We start from the raw sequence: 21444 nt of genomic DNA, 5'->3' as shown, positions 1-21444 counted from the left end.
TGTCCTTTATGATCAATAAGGAGATTATTGATTTATTCTATCAAGGCTTTCTTTTGCATTAGGTATTTTTTGCATTTTTTGTTCAACAAACAGGGATGGTGTGAAATATACATATGCTTCCTCGTCTTTGGCTACTCGGACTTCTCAACTCAGAAGTTGAATTCATTTTAGCTAACATAGAATTGCATATAAAAATTATCTTTTGCAGAGCTCAGGAGTAATTGATGATATTTTGGATAAATATTGTCTCATAAAGTTGTACGTAATAGTCTTCATTTTGATTGACTCTATTGCCCAAATGAGTAAAGGTACTGGTTATTTAAATCATTGGAATATAATTATTGGATTTATGGTTGAGTCATAAATTCGTATACTTCTTTCTTGCAACCATCTAATCAATTATTGATAAACTTATATTAATATTCAATCAGTTCAAACACTCAGCATTCAACTTTATTTTGATCGAGTTCAAGGATTTTGCCAATCGAAGAACTCATAAAGTTTAAGTTCGTTGTAAAAGCTTTGAACCAAGTGATCAGGTTTGAAGTAAAGGTTCAACTGCCTAGGTGTAGCGAAGCCTGAAGTACAGGGGAATTTGAATTATTCTTGTTCATTGGCCAGAACTGATTTGGAATCCTATTGGAGAATTGGCAAGCTCTTGGATTTCCAATCTGTGATTTTGGGAACTAGCAAATTTGCAACTTTGTTGGGGAGAGAGTTGCTCACAATAAGTATTGTGGAGTTACCTAGAATTTCAGATTTTGGAAATCAGAATCAGAAAACAGTTGTATCAATTTGTTTGGAAGCGTACTCTACTAGAAGCGAGAACCCAGAAGATCAACAAATATATTCCTCAAAAGAGGTGGCGACTCTATTCAAATAAAATTTCAATTGGTAGCTCTGCTGAAGGAGAAGACTCAGAAGGAAATGGTAGATAGTTTTTTCAAATGTATCAATCATTTCAAAGAAAGTCTTTTATTCCAAATGGCATCAAGCCATTGGATTTCAGAAATTTGTGTGCAAAAGATCAATGGATGAAGTTATTTGTCAGGACGTTTAAAGGACAATGCGAGGCAAGCATATGAATCGATACCTACACATAGTATCTCATCTTGGAAAGAATTTGAACAGTGGTTCCTATATGAATTTCATGATGCAAGCGAGGAAGATAATATGTGTTATGAACCTTATAAGGACCAAAGTTGCAGCATGGAAGATCCTAAAATGTCTTTGCCTAATGATTTTTTCAATTTGGAGAGATTTGAAGAGGAGTCTTTTGCACGCTTATTCCTGAGGATAGTAAATATGTATAAGAGGATACCTGCAGATATTATGCCACCACAAAAAGAATTCATAAGAAAGGTCAAAGAATTAGGAATCTCACTAAATGACCCTAATTTGAAGCTTCTTTTTCAGATATTAGAAGAAGCTGAAGAACATGAAGAGAGATATACCAAAGACAAACAAGAAACAAATGATGTTTCAAATTTAGGTATAGAAGAATTTTTTGGACACATTGGAGAAGAATCCATCCATAATGAAATTTGTGCAACAACATATGTCAGTGGGTGTGACATCCACTTTTTCCGAGTCTTAATTAACAACTATTATATTCAAAGAAATACAAATATTACTTCATTTTAATAGGAAGACAGTTGAATCAATTACGTTCACATGAATGAGATTAACGGTTAAATTTAGTTAAGCAAAATTTCATAACTAAGAATTGAAAACACCATCAATGAATTTACTATGGAAATCAAAATCTACATACCATGGAATTCGAGACCGAAATCAATCTAGGGATGGTTATGCAACCACCCAGGTTAGTCCACAAATACCACTATAACAATATCAAATGACGATTACCATCCAATACCGCTATATCAAAATCAAATGACAATTACCATTAAATGCCATTATATCAACTAGGGCATCACTTACCACTATATCAATTAGTTCATCAATTACCATTGGATCATTTAGGGCATCAAATGCCACTGTATCATTTAGGGCTTCAGATACCACTGTATGATTTAGGACATCAAGTACCATTGGATCATTTAGGGCATCAGATACCACTGTATCATTTAGGGCTTTAGATACCACTGTATCATTCCCTTCCTTCCGATTTGCATTAACATAAGATTAGAAAATATGCTCATATTCATTATTCTTATATATGAAAAACTGAAATAATAATCCTATAGATATATTCCATATTCAGTTAGAAGATCAATCGATCTAACCGGTTGCCAATTATATTGATGATAAGAATTGCTTTCATTTAAATAATAACTGTAATTTAGATACAACTCAATTAATATTACCTTCTACTTGAACATACATCATAAAAATAAAAAAACTTGTTTCTGACGTACGTTTGAATGCATAGCTTATCTTTATCTGACGCACGTCTGACATCTTGTGGGGAGGGGAAACATTATCAGGGACTTAACCACCCAACCTCGGACCATAACTTATCCCCACACAATCTCTAACAAGAAAGGCCCTCCCTACCCGAAATAGACAGGGAACATCTTGTCAGCCACTCAGCATCTTGGTATCTAATCACACCACTTGACTTAACAGTAGAAGAATACAATAAACATGATCATGCATGAGCTATTAAATAATTCATATTAAAAATGATAAATATTGTTATGTCACATCTGATTTTGTTTCATGTTATTGCAGGTTCCTTTCTCTCACCTCTTCACCCTTTTCTTTGGCTATACAGTCGGGTGAGTCCCAGGTGTTCAAATCTCAGAGCAACCAACTCTTTCTATTGATCTTCAACTAATGTAAAAAAATTATATGTTTCCAGCTCATCACAATTTGTGATTCGAAGAATGTTATCTCTATGACTTGCATAATAAATATCATTGATTCTGACTTTCAATGGTATAAATAGAATATGGTAGCATGTCACGGATACTTGACTTTATTCATCTTAACTAATGATATTATAAACAAGGATGATTTGCTTCATAATCCAGAATTGTATCTTACTTATAAATGAGACTGCAGTAATAACTGATTAAGAAAATATAATGCCATGTTTGGATTTTTGGGTAATCACATAACCTAGAATAATCTAAAGGGAATAATGGAGTTTTGTTGAATGTTCAACAATCCACCTCAGAAAAGATCTTGATGCCAATTTCCACATTTTATAAATTTAACATATATATGTAACTTCCAGCCCCTAAACTCTATTTCTTCTTTGAAAATCTGGATATGGTCAATCAGATGGCCTTAGTCTCAGCATGCTTCAGATCTTATCGTAATTGCTGATTAATATCCTCCACAAATTTGGACTTGTTTGAATATAACATACAGCTGATGGAAATCACACTACTCTGCTTCAACTCGATCTACCCTGCAAATGTTTGGAATCTCAAATTGCTTGAGAATGGAAGTCGGGTACCAAAAAATAGAGTCAGGTGCCATGAAAATATAAATCAGGTGCCATGAAAATATAAATCGAGTGCCATGAAAATAGAAGTCGGGTGTTTGGAATAAAAAAAATACTGCCCTCCGTCTCCTTCGACTTCAAAATGTGTAATGAATAATGTGACTTCTTGGCTTCCAAGAAGCGGTAACATAAAAGAAATGTAATGGCTCCAAATGTGCCAAGTGTTCCATCGGTTTCAAACAAGATAAAAAATAAAAAGGATGGAAGAAGATTTGAAGGTGATAAATTGAAAATAAATATTATGGTTTATATTTATCTACATACATGTAGATATATTTGTGAGGTGGCACCATTATATTATAAAGAAAATAATATTGTGGTGTCACTTTATATTTATATCCATGTGTACGTATATAGGTATATATTGAAATAATATCGTGAAAGATCATTTAAAATCTTTGAAGATATGTATTATATTAAATCATTTTATGTTTTAAATTATTTATTTAATAGCTCATGCGGTTTCATCGATTGTATCCTCATGTTCAAGTCGCTAGGTCCTGAACCCATTTGCACAGTGATAGTGATGCTCTTATGCCTAATTCTTTTTTGACAATGCTTCCACCCCTTCGACATGCTTCCTACAAAAAAATTCTCCATTGTTAAATCACATTACCTATCAAGTTATTTAATCATAAATAATCATAACGGCTGACCACATTTTCAATTCCATGAATTCATGATAAATAATCAATTAGCATGTTATCTTCTCATGAAATTATAACGACTAACCATCTTACCATTTCACACTATTATAACTAATTAAATTGTCAACTAACTTCATGTGAACCTCAACGGCTATATGAACATTTTAAATTAGGTCAAAAATTGGGATGTAACATACCATTCCCTTTGTGTTTCATCGTCCTCAATGAACTTGAAATTGTAACGAACTTTATAAAGGAACATTTAAAATTTGGCCAAAATTTCGAATGTAACGTACCATTCCCTTTGTGTTTCATCGTCGTTGATGATCTCTGCAAATTAGACACTAAAAGAATATTCCAAATACAAGATGTATATATATATAGCATCATGATTCCTTTCAAATTTGAGTCAAATCTAAGTCATGACCAAAAATCAAGGTCTATTTTTACTTCAATACTTTCAGAAAGATGCTTGCATGATATTATAAAATTAAACGCATGCTCACCTAAGTTCACTTTTCTCGTACTTGTGGTCACCTCAGCATCACTTATGTTGATTATGTTGTAGAACATTCTATTTCATATTCCTTTCATACTCATGTAGATACTCACCATATCATTAGTTCGATCCCCATATTGATATCTTCATATAAGAGACTTTTTCAAGGTTCAATAACTGAGAGTAAGATAAGTACTCAAAATTGGAATTCTTCAACTAGAAAGTTCTAGACCATAATTTAAGTCATTTATACATACCATCTGGCAATATGGTACTCATTAATGAGTAGATCATCCTTGCAAACTTACAGGTCACCTGAAAAGGTTAATAGATCCATGTTTTCCATTTATCTAACCTCAACCTTCATGCCCATCTTATCACAATAACATTTCATTCGAAAAATCATCCCATGATAGAAATATACTTCATCTCTAAACAATAAAAACAACTGAGTATATTCTTGTTATTTCCATAAGCATCAGAAACAAATTTACATAGGGTTCTTATCGAGTAACTCATCATTCACCTATAAATATTCGAAAGTTTATCTTTTCCATTTGTGTGACCTAGGCTTTCATGCCCATCTTGTCAATGTAATGTTTCAAGGAAAACTCAAGTCAAACAAAAGTTTACATCTATAAATAAGCATTGATATTTTCAAGTATGCAAGTGTGTTTTACTCCATACTGGAGCACAAAATGGCCTTCTTGTCGTTTAATCAACATCAGAAAGGATTATCATTATTCAAATTTAAAGAGTTCATAAAATCATGGTTCACAATTTTGTTTTTCCTTCAGTTCAAGTTCAAAATAGATAACAAAATATTGCTACCATTTTATAAGAATCAAAATATAGTTGCGTAAAGTAAATGCTAGGAACATTCAACTGAAAATCAATATTTAGCCATCCTCAAGGTTTAGATAACATCTCATCAAGGTTATAGGAGCTAGTTTGTATTGTGCAAGCCTCGACATTTGGACCCATTTTAATCTTCTCATTCTCTACTAAGAATGGCCCTCCCTTCGGGGATAAGGCACATGTACCATTTTGGTCCTACCACCTGAGCATACTAGTGTTTAGAATGTCCGCTCAGTAATAGGCGGGTCTTGCCTTATTAACTGGCGCCATCGACAATTCTTGTGATCAAAAGATGGCAAACATGCCTTTAAACTACCTTGGCCAAGGATTTAAATGGGTGGATAAACAGCCCGATCACCACCGCTCGACTTGCCAATCATGTCATTTTTTAGTTTTGTTTCATCTTTATAATTTTGCAATTTATCCATCTGTTCATTTCATATGCATCACACCATCATCTCAGCCCTTTCTGGCTTTTCTTGACGATTTCCCAATGTGTTTTTCCAATTTGATTGTAATATCTAGTTATGTAAAATAAATCTTTTTCAACATTACATTCTCGGTTTCTCAAAAATAGTGTTGGGCCCAAGGTTTCAGCGTTGAACCCAATGCTCTGATACCATATGTAACATCCACTTTTTCCGGGTCTTAATTAACAACTGACATATTCAAAAAAATACAATTATTACTTCATTTTCATAGGAAGACAATTAAATCAGTTACGTTCACATGAATGAGATTAACAGTTGAATTCAGTTAAGAAAAATTTCATAACTAAGAATTGAAAACACCATCAATGAATTCACTATGGAAATTAAAATCTACATAGCATGGAATTCGAGAAATCAATCTAGGGATGGTTCCGCAACTAGCCAGGTTAGTCCACAAATACCACTATAACAATATCAAATGACAACTACCATCCAATATCGCTATATCAAAATCAAATGACAATTACCATTAAATACCATTATATAAATTAGAACATCACTTACCACTGTATCAATTAGGGCATCAATGACCATTGGATCATTTACGACATCAGATACCACTGTATCATTTACGACATCAATTACCATTGGATCATTTAGGGCATCAAATACCACTGTATCATTTAGGGCTTCAGATATCATTCCTTTCCTTCCGATTTGCTAAATTGTGGCATTAACATAAGATTAGAAAATATGAGCGCCGTAAATGATACAGTGGTATCCGAAGCCCTAAATGATATAGTGGTATTTGATGCCCTAAATGATCCAATGGTAATTGATGTCGTAAATGATACAGTGGTATCTGATGCCGTAAATGATCCAATGGTAATTGATGCACTAATTGATACAGTGGTAAGTGATGCCCTAATTGATATAATAGTATTTAATGGTAATCGTCATTTGATTTTGATATAGCGGTATTGGATAGTAGTCGTCATTTGATATTGTTATAGTGGTATTTGTGGACTAACCTAGGTGGTTACATAACCATCCCTAGATTGATTTCCATCTTGAATTCCATGGTATGTAAATTTTAATTTCCATAGTGAATTCATTGATGGTGTTTTCAATTCTTAGTTATGAAATTTTACTTAACTAAATTTAACCGTTAATCTCATTTATGTGAATGTAACTGATTTAACTGTCTTCCTATGAAAATGAAGTAATAACTATATTTATTTGAATATGTTAGTTGTTAATTAAGACCCGAAAAAAGTGGATGTTACAGTGAGTGTGAGATTGAGGTAGAGGATTCTCTAAGCATGGAAGAAATTTTAGATTTGCTAGATATGGAGTATAAGAAACATGTTAAAAGAAATGGTCTAGATTTTTTCTCAATTCACCATGGTGAGCAAGTTGATGGATCAGCACATATTCTTGGGGTACTAGATGAAGAAGATGATAATTTCCAAGAATGAAATGGTGGAGTTCAAATATAACAGAATACAACATATAAACAGGGGGAAGTTTTAGGAGATAATATCAATGAGGATATTAGTCTTGTTGATGAGACACTTGAGGATCCAAATGAAAGCTCTCGTGAAGGCATGCCTGAATGCTCTATGTTCTTGAATCCATTATTTGAAGATGATTTTATATGCAATCAAATCCATCAACATCCTAATGAAGATAGCAGGCCTTGTGATAAAGGATCATGAAGATGTTAAAACTCAAAATATAAATGGGGAAGATAGATTGAAGGATAACTTTGATGAACATATCTTTGATATATGTCAATTGACATCTTTTAAATATGGATTATCTTCAAAGTTTTATTGTGGAAGGGATATGCATTTTGAGTATAGATGTGGAAAGAATTGTACACAAGAGGAGAATCAAGCAACGAAGATTGATATAGATGCTGGTATAACTGATCAAATGCATAACCATAAAGATTTTCCATCTAGCAAAAATCATGGTGCACCTAATGATTTCTCAAAGACAAAGCAAAAGTCAAACACCAAAGACTGCATTGATGAAGCAATAAGCGTTGTCCATAAGAATGATGCATCCAACACAGCGAGATTCAAAGTGTTCCATGATCAAAATCAGGTGTTCAATAGAGGAAAGGATTAATGTTCACTTTTTGGGGCACCGGGGGCCACCCAATTTCACTTTACATCAGACTGGGTATAGATATTTGGTTTGCTCCTCTAGAGATAGTTGGAATCTCATCATGTCCACAAGAGGCATACATCCTCAATAAGACCCATTGATGGAGCAAAATTTTCCACAACTTAGAGATTCCAAGAGGATTTTGAAGAGTATCATTACATATCAGTTGCTCTTAGCATTAGATGATGTGCAAGGAGATAATCTTTTGTTGGATGTTTTAAAGCCTAATTTGCCAAAGCGTGTACATTTTCAGACTAAGGTTCTTCATATTGATTGGGCCACATTCCTAATGATGTCGGTCTTGGCAAAAGGAATTTTCAATCATTATAACAGCCCTTGTATGGCATTGCTGTATGAGAAAGCTGGTTTATATATATACATGCCCTATAGCACTATACGGAGTTGCCTGATATCAAACATACCATAAAGAGTTTCGAAACCATTAAACAAGATACAAAAAGACTATTTCAGAACAGTCATTGGTGAGATGGGCTACCCCTCAGCTTCATGATATTGATGCCTTGTCAAAGATGGTTGATCCAGCAATGGACGAAATTTACCCTGCTAAAGCCTTGTCACATTTTGCTGATATTGTCGCACTCTGTTGTCAGCCTGAACCAGAAATCCGGCCTCCTATGTCTGAAGTGTGCAATCATTGGTGCGATTAATGCAACAGGCTAGCCTTAACAAGAGAATGATGGGAAACATGTTTACCCTATGCAAGGAAGATGTGATGTGTTCTTTTCTGCAGGAGTCTCAGATGTCAGAAATGGTTTTTAAGAAGATTTCAAAAATATACAGGGGAGCACAAAGTTTATGACCAAATTTTTGAAGACTTAGATCCCTTGAAAGATCAGTGCTCTGTTGAACTACCGATAAACAGTGTAATAATGTTGTTGAGTTTTGAAGAAGCAATTGCAAAAAGCAAGAAATCATCCATTGTGAATGCCATGCTATAAGCTTTCAAATGTTTGCACATGACAGAAAAGTAATATTAACCTTCATAAAATGATACAACACAGATACATTTGCAGCAACAAGTCAATAATTGGATTATGAGATCTGTCAACCAGTTCCTTCCATCCTCTCAAATCACGGGCCCAGGTTGAAGCTTTAGCCAGCACATTGGTATGTGGACTGGGCACAGATCAACATGCCAAAGACTATATGTGCAGAATGAGAAACACCAACTAGGCTGCCAACTGTTTGATACAATGCCTCACTAAGCTAGCAACATAGTTATGGACTTCCATCAAGAGATTGTCCTGTGCATGTGATTTTGTGGGATGCCCGATCAAAGAATGTGAACTTATAAGAAGACACGCCAGATATATGATGGAATGCTTTGTGATAGAAACAAGCTCTGACTCTATCGGCTTAGCCAAATTCCAAATCTTGTCATCCTCTTTTTCTGCTCCTCACCCAAATAAAGATACACGGGAGTATATCCTTGATTCTTCCGTACAGTCAGCATACGATGGAATGTTTTCATGTTAACAAACTTATGAAATATTGTGGCTCTCGGTCTGAGAGGCATTGAGTGTGTGCTAATCATCTGTCAGAAGGGGGGAACTCAATGGTCACTTCAATGCATGCAGGGCAATCAGCTATTTGGCAAGACACTTATGGAGAAGACAGTGGGGTTCTGAGCATAGCATATAAAGGGACCGATTGATATCAGAGATTGCGCCAAAATATATGTAGCGCAGGACTTGGAAATGGTTAATCAATGAAGAAGAGAGTCCAAACAAAATGCCTGCAGCTACCCAAAAGGACTACCTGGCAAAATTATCCATAGCAGATGCCCAAAATAAAATGGCAAGTGTCATTAATGAAAACATTCATCCAATGAAGTGTAAATTAAGGACGCAAGCTCTCCAAAACTCTCCAACATGCTCTACAAATGAACGATTGGTGGAGTTTCACATAATAATATATTTGGTTATCAGATGAAAACTAACATTTTCTGAAGCTACTCGTGGTTTGTGATGTATACAATAGAGGAATGAGATTGTAGCACTAATTACCAGATTCCATGTGTACAAGTCGAGGAAGGGAGTCTCTTCGCTTGCGCTCAAAGAACCCAGCAACATTGTGAACCCCACAAAGAACACTATATATAGTCTCCCAATTTAACTATTAATGACCACAGCTAAACAAGATTTGAACATGTCAATCACGGCTTGTGAGGCAAGTGAATGGGATCAGGAAGACTGCGATAAGAGCAGAAGATCTTGCCAAAGTCATTGTAATATTTTCAAATATATGCCTAGCGTTAAAAATGAACTTGTTGGAGAACAAATAATATGCATCATAGGACCATAGACTACAATGGTACAAGATATCAATTAGGAAAAATATAAAGTATCATGCCAAAACAAATAATAAAGTTCCAAATGCGATTAAGGAGATTCACGATTTTATTAGTGGATACATTAAAATGTGATTAAGATTTCATAAAACGATATAATTTTAAAATAAAGAGGTCCCTTTTCAAAGAGATAATTCTAACTTTAAAAGTCACAACTCCCTTGTGAAAGACCATAAGACAATTATAAAAGGAGGAACATACAAACAAAATAAGGGAAGAAGATTCAGATTTTTGTAAGGAGGAACAAGGAGCATAAAGTAATGACTTGTAATATAAATTCAAATATTATATTTCAATAATAAATAAAATGCCCTTTTGTTTATTTTTACTCGAGGCAAAGAGATTACAATTGGAATGTTGATTTGTCCTTTATGATCAGTAAAGGGATTATTGAATTATTCCGACGAGGCTTTCTTTTGAATTGGGTATTTTCCGCATTTTGTGTTCAACAAACAAAGATGGTGTTAATTATACATATGTTTCCTCGTCTCTGGCTATTCGGACTTCCCACCCAATAAGTTAAATTCCTTTTAGCTAACATTGAATTGCATAAAAAAATTATATTTTGCAAATCTTAGGATTAATTGATGATATTTTGGATAAATATTGTTTCATAAAGTTGTACGTAATAGTCTTCATTGTGATTGACTCTATTGCCCAAATGAGCAAAGGCATTGGTCATTTAAATCATTGGAATATAATTATTGAATTTATAGTTTAAGTGAGAAATCTATATACTTCCTTCTTGCAAGTATCTAATCAATTATTGATAAACTTCCATAAATATTCAATCAGCTCAAACACTCAGAATTCAACTTTATTTTGATTGAGTTCAAGGATTTTGCCAACCGGAGAACTCACAAATTTTTAATTCGCTATAAAAGCTTTTTACCAAGTGATCAGGTCTGAAGTAAAGGTTCACCCGCCTACATGTAGCAAAGCCTGAAGTGTAGGGGAATTTGAATTATACTCATTCGTTGGCCAGAACTGATTTGGAATCCTATTGGAGAATTGGCAAGCTCGGATTTCCAATTTGTGGTTTTGGGAACCAATAAGCTATACCAACCTCTCACACTGGCACCATGAAATTCCATTAATCCTGATTTAGCCATTCATATAGAGACAATCCCAATCCCTACACTAGCATTTAGCCATTCATATAGAGATGAGCACAATACCTACATTGGCACTATGGGAATTTGATCTACTATTTCTATATATTCATTTAATGAACATAATATCAAATTTTAATACTCATCCAAATATTATTCCTTGAATTGATAATAATTTCCTCATATATATATATAGCTCTAGATAGGTTAATATTGCTTTACACAAATAACTTTACATAAATTCTTTACCTCCACTAATGCACGTTGTTGATAAGCTTAAGCCACCACCTTTCTTTACTTCCACGTTGGTATAACATTTGTATATGTTGCTATGTATTTTTATTTGGCTCCTTATTTATGTGTTCTTCCCCGATGTCCTATGCTACATGGTTCGTAGGCTCTTTAGATACTTTTACATTTGAAAAGTAGTAACCCTAATTAATGTCAATAGGCATTCTACAATGGGAGAAAGGATGGAGTGGGATGGTGTGTGTTAATGTTAACATTTATCTTTTTAGATTAAATTTGACAATCATTTACATGTCAAAATCATATTTCTATTTATATGTCAAAATCATTATATTTATTATTAACAAAGTATATTTTTAAAAATAATTTAATAAAAACTACATAAATATTTGCTAAAATTATAAACTTTGGAGATATAAATAATCATTTTTTTAGAAATTAAAATAAAAAACTTAAGTGAGTGCAAAATAAATAAATGGAAATTCACGGAAATAAAATTTAACCATTTTATAATGGATATCTATCGGCATTTCTTTAGATAGATTTTTTTAATATATCTATGCCAGTTGTTAATAGATATCAATCCCATTCGGAGGAGCTGCCCGGAGGCAATAGATCGGACCAGGTAACAGCATAGATCTTATCGTTATTTGGCAACCAACAATTACCTAAAATTCTACCTGACCTTTCGAATAATCTATTTTAGGGCCTAAAATAGTAGGAGTAGGGGGTATGCAGGGGAACCCTTGCACGCTCAACTAGTTTGTTAATGCTTAGTCATGTTAAATTCCATTTATTCATAATTTTACTTTCATTGATATTATTTAATTTGCAAAGAATAATATTGTTAGATTTATTTAATTTGTAAAGGTTAACATAGTTAGATTTTCATTGATATATATTATTAAATATTATCATTTGGATAATATTAATAATATATGGCAATATTATTATTTATATTATTGGGTAACATTATCTATTTGAAACATTGATAAATAAGGATAAGGAATTAAGATATATATGTGTGTGTGTGTCATCTTAAAATGGAAGCACTTTCATGTTAAGAGCGTTTAGCCCTCCGAGTCAGTGGTCTAGGGTCATGTCAAAAGCCTTGAATGGGTCTTTGCATGGATTTGGTTGTTTTTCCCCTATTTTGTTTCTCTCTCTCTCTATTTCCAGCCTATTTCTGATAAACTACTTTGTGAAACTGAGGACTTTGACCTCTGGGTCAAGGTCAACCTCGACCCTGACCTAGGTCACTAACAACCTCAACCTTGACCTAGGGCAGGGTTGATCTCATACCTGATTCCAGGTCCTATTTTCAATTTCTGGAAGTTTCAGGATCTCAGGCTTCGAAAAGTTTCTTTTCCTTCTTTCGGGTCGGTTGTTTCCGATTTCAAATAGACTCTTAAATTACATTTAATCTAGCTCTATTCTAGGGCTTAAGGTTAAATGGGATTTAATGCTCCTATGTCGGCTTTCTCTAGGAGTTAGTGCCCTAGATCTCTATATAAGGAAGCCTTCTTCCCTCATTTTGAAAAAAAGAAGCTATCAATTATCTTCCGCAACCATCATCTACACTTTATGAGCAAAGTTATTATCTACCTTTTATAAAGTGAAGATCTACTACCTATCAAGCATTCAAGCATTCAAGCATCTGATTCATCAAGGAGATCCATTGTTAGCTATTGAAGAATTCAATCTCTATGGAGCCTTCTTGTTGAAAATTTCTCCATCCATATTCATCCAAGCCTTTTCCTATGCAAAGATGTAATCAAGATTGGTGTTGAAGATCTAATGATATTGATTTGAGACATCCTACATACATTTCTACATTCATTTGGAGCATCTGTACTTGTGGATTCAAGGATTTGAATCCTCCACAGGATTTCCACATAAGCAAAGTGAATAGTTCCATTTAATTTGTTTATGCATATATTATTTCAATTATATTTCAAGGTTAATTCCAAACTGGGGTTTGACAGAGGCAAACCCCCCATCCAACAAACAAAATCATTTTCCTTGCAAATATAGGTGTGGAATAGCAAATTGGAGAGTAGATTTGGATACCCTTTTCGTCCAACTTGCGAGATCCATGAACAGAAATTTCGTCGGAGCAGTGCAAGTCAAGGTCAACTTTTTGGGGTACAATTGTGCCTCGCCAACAGGGTCAAGGTCGACCTCCCTTGAAAAAGACAAAGATTTCTAGGTTTTCTTCGTCTCGACACAGCATCTTCCTACTTCAAGGTGAGCATTTGTCTTTTATCTATTCCAAGACTTAGGTACATACTCCCCCACAATAGAAAGATCATATAACCTCCTTTCTCCCTAGTTTTCATCACTTGATCCATTTCTGCATTGAATCCTTCTTGTGCTTAATCAATTTGGATCATTCCTTTTGGAAATTGGGTTGAGAAGAGGTTTTCATTTTCTTTCTATTCATTTTGGTGAACCTGACACGCTTACCCCCTCTCTTTTGTGGAATTAGATGCCCTATTGTTTTTTCGATTTCACTTTATATTATCTTGTGTGGAATTAGATGCCCTACTGTGCTTTGTGGTATTATATTTCATTTCATTTCATTAGGTCTTTTCTTGCAGTAAAATTAAATTTAATTTATGCTCTTGCATTTTAAATTTAAAAATACAAAAAAATAGCAAAATTTCTTTCAAAATACAAAAATATTGTTGCTTTATGTTTTATTAGTTTAGTTCATTTGCATTGCATTGGTTTATGAACTTTATTACTTCTAGTCCTACTTCATCTTAGGGTTAGACGCGGTCGTAGACTTATTCATACCTTTGAGCTTGAGTCTTCTTCTCCTTTCATGAGGATTCCGGATGAAACTTTGATTCTTCTTGATTCTAATCCTCTTATGGAGCAAAACTCTTCTCACTCATCTCATGATGAGGATGACGCCTTAAGAGCTTGTCCTGAACAAGTCCAAAAACTTTCAAACGAACTTGATAAAATGGGTAATTGGCTTTTTCAAGAAAACCATAATCAAGATTCTATTCAAGCTATAGAGGCTCTTAAGAAAGTTTTTCGTGATAGTGACCAAGGTGTTAATCTCTTGCGTGATATTACTCACCTTGTGCATTCCAACGTTAAACCTTTAGCTCAAGAAGCTCAAGATTTAGGGTTCTCTCCTCCTGTGACTAGCGTAGAACCTTTTTTTGTTCCTTTCCCTAGTGTTCCTACCTATACTCCTTTGGTGACTACGACGGTTCCCTCTATTCCTATGAGTGTTCCTCCTGTGTCCCTTCCTACTTAACAACCTTCTTATCATAATGTTCCTTTTACTTATTCTATTCCTTTGCCAATTGTAATTCCTAGTGTTCCTCCAGTTGTGTCTTCTATTCCTGTAGCTTCTTACACTTTACCTAGTGTTTCTAATGTTGCTAGTTCTATTTCTTCTCATGATTCTACAATTATCAGTTTGGCTCAAACTGTGTCATCTTTACAACAACTTGCATCCTTAACTCAAAACAAGTTTAGTATCCCTACGTGTGACATGAGAAGTCCTTTATCTCGAGATATTATTCGTACTCATTCCTCAACAAGCCAATATGCCTCGTCTTGAGAATTATAATGGTAAGGGAGACCCTGTTCATCATGTTCAAACATTTCAAATCCTTTGTAATAATTATGCTCGTGATCATTGGACTTTAGCGAAGTTATTTGCTCGAACTTTTTGTGACAAAGCCTTACGATGGTTTTGTTCTTCGACTCCTTATTCTATTCATTCATTTCTTCAACTTGCTAATGCTTTTATTCAACAATTTCAAAACAACATTGGCCTGCAAGTGTCTTTGACTGATTTGATGCATTGTTAACAAAATTCTAAGGAAAAATTGACTGAATTTATTGGTAGATTTAAGCATTTGCATGCTCAGATTTCCTATCTTGTTCCTGATATTGATATTCAATGTATTTTAATTTCAAATTTGCAAAAGGATATTAGAGATAAGATTTTGCTTACTGAATTTACTTCTTTTCAACAACTTTGTGTAGCGCTTCATCATTATCAATTACAAGTGAGTCAATTTGAGAGTACCACTCCAATGGCTCCTGTTCCTGTTGATAAAAGTGATGCTGCTCCTAATCCCAATCAAGTTCAAGAATTCAACAAATATGTCAAGATAAATAAACAAGCAAATGTAGTTGTTGATCAAGTTGTTGCATCTCACAATGCCACTTCTACATCCACTGCTTTTCAATTGAATTGTACGTTTACTCCTCTCTCTAAATCTTTACATTCTATTATGAATAGGTTGTTAATTGCTAATATGATTACTTTAACTCCTATTCGTCCTCTTTTACCTGCTACAATGGGGCTAAATCTTTTGATCCGAAGGCTTTTTGTCAATATCATCACCAGAATGGTCATTATACTAAGAAATGTTATTCTTTAAAACATAAGGTTTAGGACTTAATTGACTCTAATGCTTTATCTGTTGATACTTTTGATGGTAGTGGGAATAAATTTGTTTCTCCTCCTAATCAAAATATGCAAATCTATATGAATCCTTTACCTACACATGATACTAATACTATTGCTCAACAATCTTCTATGGATATTGTGTATGATTTGAAGATGGATGATCTTAATCACGTGGCTAATCAAGTGGAGCATGTGGTTCCATCTGTATCTCCATCTCAGTCTCAACCTTCATTTCAATCTCAAGTTTCAGCTCCACCTCAACTAAAACCTAAGCCTAAATTGAAGCCTCAACCTAAAACTCGACAACAAGCTAAAAAAACAACTTCGAGAACTTTTGATTACCTTTGATGCTTCTGAGACTATTAAGGCTCCTGATAGTCTCCTTTATATTTATGCTAAGATTGTTGAGATACCTACTCGTGGTTGTCTTGTTGATCCTACCTCCTCAGTCAATGTTATTACAAAAGAAAATCTTTTTATGAGAAGTCTGCAACAAGATTTTTATGATAAATCGGATATATGGATTCAAATTTGTAATGGTTTTCTTTATCCATCATTTAGTTCTATTGATTTACCTATTGAACTTTGTGGAAAGATTGTGAACACCACTTTGTTGTTGTTCCTACTTCTGATCAATTTCAAGTTAAGCTTGGTTTACCATGATTAAATGCCATGCATGCTATTGCTTCACCTATTCATAAATGTCTTAAGTTTTTTTATGATGATGAAGTAAAGACAGTTAATCATAGTTTATCCCATACTTCTAGGCCCAGGGATACTACTACAATTGACTTCTTTTGGCCTTCATTACCTAATTCATGTCCTGCTCGACCTGATCATCTTTTCTATTCATATCAAGTCTATAAGCAGCAGAAGATTCTTGAGTTAAGCTTACCTCGTAGGAATCTTAACCATGGTCTTTTGCCTACACCTTCCATACCTCCTTTGTCTATGGCTTCTACATATGTTAATCAAGTTCCTTTTGTTGCATGTCAATCTCTTGTTAATCCTACTAATCCTCCTATAGAACCTGTGAAGGATCTTGTAACTGTTCCTCCTAGTTCTCAACACATTTCAAGTAAGACAAAACATAATTGAACTGCTAAAGAACGTTGTAAGAAGTGTCATGCTCAAGCTAAAACTCGTAAATCTTTAATTTCTTTGGATTCATTAATTCCATCTTTCCAATTGTGTAGTTTCCTTGTGTGGTTCACAATGGGACATAAGTTATCACTGGGAAAGATAATCACACTCTTCTCTTTTTCTCTTTTTTCTAGAGATGTCTCTCTTATTATGATCTTGGAGTTGACAAAGACTTGAGTCTCTGGGGCTTGCAGATTTCTTTGTCCCTTTGATTTTAATAAGATGATCTTTTCATTACGATCTACTTTACCAAGAGTTTGCATCAAGTCCATACACTTGCTAAAGTGGGGGCTTAACGTATCATCTTAAAATGGAAGCACTTTCATGTTAAGAGCATTTAGCCCTCCGAGTAAGTGGTCTAGGGTTATATCAAGCGCCTTAAATGGGTCTTTGCATGGATCTGGCTGTTTTTCCCTTGTTTTGTTTCTCTCTCTCTATTTCCAACCTATTTCTAACAAACTGCTCTGTGAAACGAAGGACTTTGACCTCTAGGTCAAGGATAACCTTGACCCTAACCTACGGCACAGTCGACCTTGTCCCTGACCCCAGGTCCTATTTTCAATTTCTAGGAGTTTTGGGATCTCGGGCTTCAGAAAGTTTATTTTCCCGCTTTCTGGTTTCAAAATGGTAGACTCTTAAATTACATTTAATCTAGGTTTATTCCTAGGGGTTAAGGTTAAATGGGAGTTAATGCTCCTATGCCAGCCTTCTCTAGGAGTTAGTGCCCTAGATCTCTATATAAGGAAGCCTTCTTCCCTCATTTTGAAAAAAAGAAGCTATCAATTATCTTGCGCATCCATTATCTACACTTTATGAATGAAGTTATTATCTACCTTTTATGAAATGAAGATCTACTACCTATCAAGCATTCAAGTGTTCAAGCATCCAATTCATCAAGGAGATCCATTATTAGCTATTGAAGGATTCAATCTCTATGGAGCCCTCTTGTTGAAGATTTCTCCATCCATATTCATCCAAGCCTTTTCCTATGCAAAGATAAATTCAAGATTGGTGTTGAAGATCTAATGATATTGATTTGAGAGTTGAGACGTCCTACATACATTTCTACATTCATTTGGAGCATCCGTACTTGTAGATTCAAGGATTTGAATCCTCCACAAGGATTTCCACATAAGTAAAGTGAATAGTTCCATTTACTTTGTTTATGCATATATTATTTCAATTATATTTCAAAGTTAATTCCAAACTAGGGTTTGACTGAGGCAAACCCCCTATCCAACAAACAAAACCATTTTTCTTGCAGATACAGGTGTGGAACAGTGAATTGGAGAGCAAATTTGGATACCCTTTTCGTCGAACTTGCAAGATCCGTTAACATAAATTTCGTCGGTGCAGTGCAGGTCAAGGTCAACTTTTCGGGATACAACTGTGCCTCGGAGTAAGATTGTGCCCTACCAACAGGGTCAAGGTCGACCTCCCTTCAAAAAGACAAAACATTTCTGGGTTTTCTCCATCTCGACATTTTCCAATCCGGAAGAGGTCGCAAATTTTCCAGAAACTGCATACAGACATCAGAAAACAGCATTTTCCTACTTCAAGGTGAGTATTTGTCTTTTATCTATTTCAGGATTTAGGCACATATTCCCCCACAACAGAAAGATCATATAACCTCCTTTCTCCTTAGTTTTCATTAGTTGATCCATTTCTGCATTGAACCCTTTCTTGTGCTTAATCAATTTGGATCATTCCTTTTGGAAATTAGGGTTGAGAAGAGGTTTCCATTTTCTTTCTATTCAATATGGAGCTTGTTAAGAATTATTCATATATTATAATATATGGTTCCTATATTTTGACATATTCATTAATGTTAATTAAATTCACAATTGTAACATTACATGAAAATATTCTTATATTAATTGAGGTTCATTGTGTAATGATCCCTCTTTATTAAATTATGTATATATGTATCCACACACAACACACAAATCATGATTTATGACACTATTATTGTTGGCCATACAATTGAAGGTTTAGAGCGATGCCCTAGTTACAAAATCTTCTTTTGGCATTAAGAAAAGGCACGAAGTCTCTGAGTATCACCTAGATGCAATGAGTGCTAAGTGTTCCATTTTTTTTCATGAGAGATGGGTTCTTACGGACCACTACTTATGAAATATGGGTCAATAAGTTTGACCTGAGAACTACACTATTAAATCTTGATGGTAATATCACAATTTGACTTGATGTGGAAAATATCTCCTACTTATCACTTGATGAGCGAAAGGGGCTCTATAATGAATGGTCATAAGGCACGCTCTAGCTGAAGGTTTTTCAAATGTTGTAGCAAGCTTAGTGGGCTTAACCTTGGAGGAAACTCTATTGTTAAGCAAGCTTGAGTTGGAGGAATACTGGGATAGGTGATCTCCTGAGAGGGCCTGACGGTTCGTCCCTGTGAGCGTCACCTAGATGCAATGAGTGCTAAGTGTTTCATTCATTCTCATGAGAGATGGGTTCTTTTGAACCACTACTCATAAAATATGGATCAATGAATTTGAATAAAGAAGTACATAGTTGAGTCCTAAGAGCAATATCACAATTTGACTTGTTGTGGAAAATATCTCCTACTTATCAAGCTAGAAAAGGTTTAGGTTTAGTGAATATCTTATTGTAGGTGTTTCAGACTTGCTGCATACACCATTTGTCATTTCAGTGATGGTCCATTGAGCTGGAGGTAATCTTATCCCATACCCTACCTGAAACTGGGGCAAAATCCATATTGAAGGCAGCCTAAATACTCGTAAACTGGGCAATGTAATAAGTGCTAGGCCAACAGAAATAAGGGAATGAGTATTGAGCATAATTACTTTGGGAGGGCTGACCTATTTAGAGGTTTAAATAAATTCTAATTATATTATTTAAGGCTGAGTCCCCCCAAATAAAGTCAAAGGGCATATATTTAAAAATTGGAAAAGGTGTGATTACCTAAGGGGGCATTAAAATAAATGTTGGGCGGTGAGTATCCTAAAAAAAAAAGAGCAGAGGACAGAAATCATGTTTTTTATGAGTGCTGTAATTTATATGTGCAGCAACTTCATCACTTTACAAAGGCGGCAGTTTATTTATAATAAATGAACAAATTAAAGCCAGCAGTTAGTAAACAAATAAGGCAGCAGTCAGTTTTGTTTAGGAAGAGGCATGACTATGAAAGGTTGTGACAATCTTCTAAGTATCATAATTACTTTGGGAGGGCTGACCTATTTAGAGGTTTAAATAAATTCTAATTATATTATTTAAGGCTGAGTCCCCCCAAATAAAGTCAAAGGGCATATATTTAAAAATTGGAAAAGGTGTGATTACCTAAGGGGGCATTAAAATAAATGTTGGGCGGTGAGTATCCTAAAAAAAAAAGAGCAGAGGACAGAAATCATGTTTTTTACGAGTGCTGTAATTTATATGTGCAGCAACTTCATCACTTTACAAAGGCAGCAGTTTATTTATAATAAATGAACAAATTAAAGCCAGCAGTTAGTAAACAAATAAGGCAGCAGTTAGTTTTGTTTAGGAAGAGGCATGACTATGAAAGGTTGTGACAATCTTCTAAGTATCATAAGTGAAACTATGAAAAGTAAGTTGAAAAACCATGCGGCAAACATCCACTTGTTCATAAAGGACAATTTGGTGTGTTGTAGAAAAGGTAAACAAGCTGCTCCTATTTGGTGCGCCTTCGTCCACCTCTTTTCATTTTTTTCTTTGAATCCTTATCATTCTCTTGTCCCATGTCCTTTAATTAGTAAGCATAGGGTAGATTAGATGTCAAAGATGTTTCTGTTCTATATTGTTCCTTAGGTGTAGCAGTAGTATGCATTTAGTTTCCTTTAGTTCTAGGTCTAGAATAGAATAAGTCACTAGCCTTCTCCAAAGGTTCTTGCATTGTTACTCGAAAGCAAATTGTTGACACATGAGATTGCTGTCCGGTGGAGCTTTACAAGTACCAGCTAAAATCAACGGATCACATTTCGTATGTTTCCTACATCTAGTGAGTGGTTATTGTGGTTTTAAAGTAAAACACTTGAACA

General features: G+C 34.5%; 1 protein-coding gene across 2 annotated transcripts in view; it reads right to left on the bottom strand.

The window, feature by feature from the left end:
• The window catches only part of LOC149557873 (phosphoglycerate/bisphosphoglycerate mutase family protein), a 53395-nt gene that overhangs the window by 12517 nt on the left and 19434 nt on the right, over positions 1 to 21444 (bottom strand). The window lies entirely within an intron of this gene.

This window comes from Cupressus sempervirens, chromosome 5 (assembly GCF_028749045.1).
Source record: "Cupressus sempervirens isolate cs-2001-9-10 chromosome 5, ASM2874904v1, whole genome shotgun sequence".
NCBI classification, from domain to species: Eukaryota; Viridiplantae; Streptophyta; class Pinopsida; order Cupressales; family Cupressaceae; genus Cupressus; species Cupressus sempervirens.
This window is presented reverse-complemented; position numbering and strand designations above follow the sequence as displayed.